We start from the raw sequence: 5,546 nt of genomic DNA on the forward strand, positions 1-5,546 counted from the left end.
TGTGGCAGCCCCGGGGTGGGGGGGTGGGTTTGAAGCCACTTTGTTCCCCTGCGCTGGAGCCCCAGCAGTTTCCGTGCGAGTGGGAAAGTTTTATTCCTCGCCTCCATAAAGGAAAGACCAATTGGAGCCCTGGAAATCACACAGCCCATAAATATGATAGATCCTGGCAAGATGAACTCCCCGCCTAAAAAGCTAACACATACACACACACACACAAAAAAAAAAAAAAAAAAAAAAAAAAAGGAAAAAGAAAAAAAAAGAGATAAAAGTAATCAAAGAGAGAAAACGACCTACAAGAACGTACACTTTTCATTTCGAGCGTTCGTGGGTCTTCATTTGGAAAACGGAGTCAAGTCTCCGTGTGTATTGACCGTGCGGGAAAATGGTTGAGATATTTACATGAACAAAACTTTCCACCTACCGCATTTGGCGAAATAAGCACTAGCAATATTCCAGACTAGTAAAACACATTTCCAGAGCGCAATTCTCCTCAGAAACGTGGTCGCTCACTTGAGATTTGCCGTAATTTAGTGAACATTTCCCTCGCCTCTGAAGCGGGCGGGTTTGGGACTTGAAAGAGTCCGGCAAAGTTCAGCAGCCCGGGTTGGGGATTGAGGGGATTTTCCCCCAAGTTTTCGCCTGTCCCGTGTCCCCCCCCCAACCCTCCAAGCGTAACCTGCGTTGTATTTTAACCAAAGCAGGAGTCAGCAGCGCAGCTCCTCTGCTGTGGGCTTGCAGCAGTTCGCAGCAGCGGGCTTCGGGGGAAAAAAAAAACCCAAAACAACCCAACTAAGGCTAAAACGAGCAACAAGTTAATTCAGCAAAACTTCACTTTGCCGGCTGCTTTTGAAAAAGTCGGGTTCGGCCAGGACCGCCGGCTCTGTGCCTGCAGTGGCACCCTGATTGTAAGAGTGCTACAGAGAGCATTTTTGTTTTTTTCCCCTCCCACCCCCTTTCTATTAATAAATGCCTATTTTGTCCGAATGGACGCCTTTGGAAAATGGATGTGGAAGCGATACTGTCGCGGAGGTAGGGAAAAGAAAGTGCCTGTTTACCGTATTTAGGATTCATTTGCTTGTAGTGGGAAAGGATTAGGTATCTACTAATATAACCGTGGAGACCAACTGCCTAATTAGCATTTACAAATTAAAATGTTAAACATAAAGACATATTCCGTATACAGTCTGCTATATGTAAAACACATTCGTGCATAATACAGCAGTCAGCTGAAAACGTGAAGTTGACTGGCTTCCAGATATGTAGCGTTCTTGGCTAATGTGATCTGCTCGGGGTTTTTCAAGCTCACCCATACTGTAGTTCATAGCTCTTATGACCACGTTGATAGCTGCGCTAGGGATATTACACTAACCAATCTGGAGAAAATAGGGAAATATACAGATTACTTTTAAAGGCTGACGATAATAACGATAAACACAATAGGCAGGCGAATCATTTATCCATACCTTTTATTCCGAAGGCTTCACTCGGAACCTTATTTATTGTTTTGAGCATAACAAAGCATTTCGCGTTCTGTAATAAATTAGAACGATAATACAGAACTGCACATGCAAAGCAAGATAGCTTTTAAAATAGGGGTCCTTTCTTCCCCAGCTGCATAATTCTGATATTACCCAACGTGTCGTGCTCAGGGTTCACCTCACACGGACTGTAATGAAAGTTGCCAAATGAATGGAACAATCTATCTGTTGACTTGAGCTCAACGTCGACACATTACATATGATGAAAACCTAATGCTCCCACCGACGTTAAAATCAGAGGGATATATAGTTCCAGTCCAGCTCCTTGAACATGTAGATTTTTATTTATAAGAATAATTGTGCATGTAGCGACGTAAAAAGGGGATTTACAAGTTGGAGTCTTTTAAAAGAGACTGTGAAAACCTTAGCCCCGCTTTTATTAGACATGATATCATTCTGATTTGCGTGCTTGCCATCTCAATAGCGTTTCACATGTGAAAAAAAAAAAAAGATCCATATGCATTACATAGATTTTCTTTTACGTGCATAAGGACTGGCAGTCTCTTAGTGGATAAGAGGGTGAATAATTGTGATACACCAGAAAACAGTTCGTGCAGTTTGGCAGCTCTGTTTTTTATTATTAGATTTTTTGACATTTGAACTTGTCTATTGTCTGAGGAGCTCAGTGCAGATTGCAGTAGGTCAACCTTAAGGCTGCTCTTTTTGGCATTGCACACAAACATGCACACGCTGTCTGTTCTCCTTGCGTGAATGCAGCAGCTACAGTTTCACTGTGCCTTTTTTTTTTTTTTTTTAATGCACTTGTATTTATATTTATCTAATCCGCTTGGGGTTTTCACGGTCGTGTGGTTAGTTTGTACGCGCGTTCCTTTTACACCCGTTCCTCCAATCTATATATTTGCCTGATGTTGCATACTTTTAAGTACTCGGTCGCTTTTACAGCGGTGTAATTCCAGCATCACGATGCTTGATAAAAGGGATTTCGGTAGCCCTGGGATTAAATGACATATTTCCCTGCAGCTTCCCTCAACTCCATCATGACTCCTACAGTCAAAAGTTAACATTATTCATCATCTCCTCGCATTTATTCCCTCCTCCCCTCTCTAAATTCAGCCCCGCCATCCGACTTCTGGAACAATTTCTCGCCGCTTGCTAAGAGCTGGGGAGCGAAGAAAAACGAGGGGGGGGGCAAAGGTGGGGACCCAAAAACCCGACGGGGACCCGGGGGGGGGCGGCCCCGCTCCGCCGACCCTTCCGCGGGTGCGGAGGGGGCCGCGGCCGCGCCGAGCTGCCAGCAAACACCCGCCCAGGCGGAAAATGGGGGAAAAAAATACAAAATACGGATGGATCCCCCCCCGGGGTGGGAGGGGGAAGGGGAGCGGGAAAACTGGATCAAGCCCAGGTAGGAGAGTCAGTTTGCGCTGGGAAAATCCAAAGATTGCGTCTAAATAACCTTTTCTTCCCCCCCCCGGAGTGATTTGCGCCTCTTCCTTCTCTCGGTGGGTTGGTGCTGGTTTAAATTGGTGTTGCCTGGGTGCAGGCACTCAGGCTGAACAACAGCCCAGCTCTTCTTCTAGCAGTCTTTCAGTTCAATATGTATCTACATCCATAGATATACGCGTACGCATATATAGGTACACGTATAGCCAGGGATGCACAGACGCATATACGTCTAGATTTGTTCCCCTCTACCCTTCGCTCCCCCCCTTCCTTCTTTAACAAGCGCCTGATAACACGTTTAAGGCTTGTTATTTGAACTCTCAGATCAGCATGCAGAAATGTAATTGCATCGTTTTTCATCAGGAAAGAAAAGAAAGAGGAAGGGGGGGGGGGTGGGGGGGGGGGAGCCACCCACCCCCTTACACGCACAGACACCCAGTGCTTGGTAATCGCTGAGTCACCGTATTGGGGGTCAGTGGGTAAACACGAAGGAGAGAGCAGCATCTTATTGAAAACCCCGGCGCAAACCGCATCCCTCCTCATCTCCAGCCTGGAGATTCCCCCTCCCCTCCTCCTTCCCCTGGATTTATTAATCCGGACTTGGAATAAAGTGGCCCGAGTGCTGGCTGTCCCCTCTCAGGCGTAGTAGGAGCCGCTTTGTTGCGGGAGGAGAAAAATCAACATTAAACTGCTCTTTGGGCTGGTGGTGATGGGTGTTGGGTCGGGGGGAGAGGGGAGGAGGAGGAAAAGGGGGAAACACCGGCCAGTTCACCTAGGGATATAAAGAAAGGGAAAGGTTTCTCTAGGGCTAGGCTCTGATCTGGGCATGTTTATTCCTGTTTAAACGCTATTGTTCCTGCCAGCCTTTGACACAAACAGAAGGGGCGAGGGGGGGCGGGGGGGGGGCTGGAACAAAGCTGATCAAACCCAAGCAACCCCCAAAGGCGGAGGAATACTTTTTTTTCTTCCCTTTAAAAATGTATGTGACAAGACTTTCTGTTTGAGGTTGTTTTCTGGGTGTCGTCGTCCGTCCGCCCCCCAACTCCCCCTGTGAGCTGAGCAGAGTGCCTGGCTGTGATTCACTTACCAGGGCCCGTTTAGAGAGGTACGTGTCCCCCCAGGTGGGTGCTAGGGAACCTCGCAGGGCCAGCTTCTCGGGCCCCTGGGCTGCCGGTGGGTTGAAGGAGCAGACTTGGAAATCGGTTTTGCGGCAGGGCCTGCAGTGGGAAACAAAGAAGCAGAAATGTTGGGAGCCCAAGGAAAGCCTGAAATACAGAGAGGCATTGAGCTTCCCAGAGATGCTTCAGCTTCCCAGTGGGGGACAGAGCAGGATCCTTTTTGGGCTGGCTCTGTGCAGTCGAGGGCTGGACTGTACAGCCCACGCTGAATCGGAGGCATTGTGTGCAAATGAATAAGCGCGCATTGTTTGGAGATGCTGCTGTTTTATTTGGGGTTGGGGGGGGGGGAAGGAAGGGGGTTAGCTTTTGCGTGCGTGGGTCTGTGTGCTTTCGAAAGGTGAGTGCAGATTGCAATAGTTGCTGCTCTGTTTTTGTTTGTCAAACAGGGCCCTTCTCTTGGGAGAGGGGCATGTGGCGGATCCCAGCCCAGGATTACATTAATCAAAGCATTATTTCCCCAGGGATGCACAGCACAAATGATAGTAAATCCTAATAAAATTGGATCGCTGAGAAATTGAACGCTTAAAGTAATCTGCTCTGCCTGATAAAAACTTCAAATTTATAAGATATTATGCATCCCCACCCCCAAACACCTTAGGTATCATCACTATGTGTGTGTATTACACATCTATCTGCAGGAGAGAAATCACTGCTCAGTTTAACAGGCCCATCACTATTAAATATATACTTATACATAGATATAAGAGTGTGTGTGCACACGCACATGTATTGCACATACACGCATGCGGAGTCATAAAATAAGCTAAAAATCTATATGCACATCACAACAATGACTATGGTCAATATTTTAAGGACTTTGCATGCGCCACCTTTGCTGTGGCAGGTGCTGTAGAAGGCTGGGACGAGGCTGTACGTGGTTGTGTCCCAGTGCTGTAAACTCGCCTGGGGACTCTGTTTTCTCTTTCTTTTTACTGACGCTCACCATGGGCCTCCGTGACGGCACCTGCGATCTCAGCCCCGCTAAGAGCAGCTTTGCTTTTTAAAGCTGAGACCACAGAGGTGGTAGGGAAATTAAAAAAAAAAAAAAGCCAAACGTGGACACGAGCATTTGAAGCTGAGTTTAGAAAGCCTTTGAAGGGATGAACTTCAGAAAGAAACTGCCTTGGACTGGGTGGGCATAGTTGAAAGAAGGGAAGGTGTTCCCAGGCCAGTTATTTTGCCTCGGACGTGTGGCGTGCTGCCCCCAGAGCCCCTTGGCGCCGGGCCCCCACCTCCCTTGCCCCTTGGCAAGGGCCAGCGAAGGCCATGGGAGCCGCTGGCCACTCGTTAGCTTCAGACCCTCGTTCTCAGTTACTTCTTCTCTGGAGAAGGAAAGTTTGCAATTGCAGCCGTAGGACGTGACAGTAGGCTCAAAGAGACCCACCTTCCAGCAGGAAAAAGAAAAAAAAATAATAAATTGCTCCCCCCC

Source organism: Haliaeetus leucocephalus, unplaced genomic scaffold (genome assembly GCF_000737465.1).
Source record: "Haliaeetus leucocephalus isolate CR32 unplaced genomic scaffold, Haliaeetus_leucocephalus-4.0 Scaffold495, whole genome shotgun sequence".
NCBI lineage: Eukaryota > Metazoa > Chordata > Aves > Accipitriformes > Accipitridae > Haliaeetus > Haliaeetus leucocephalus.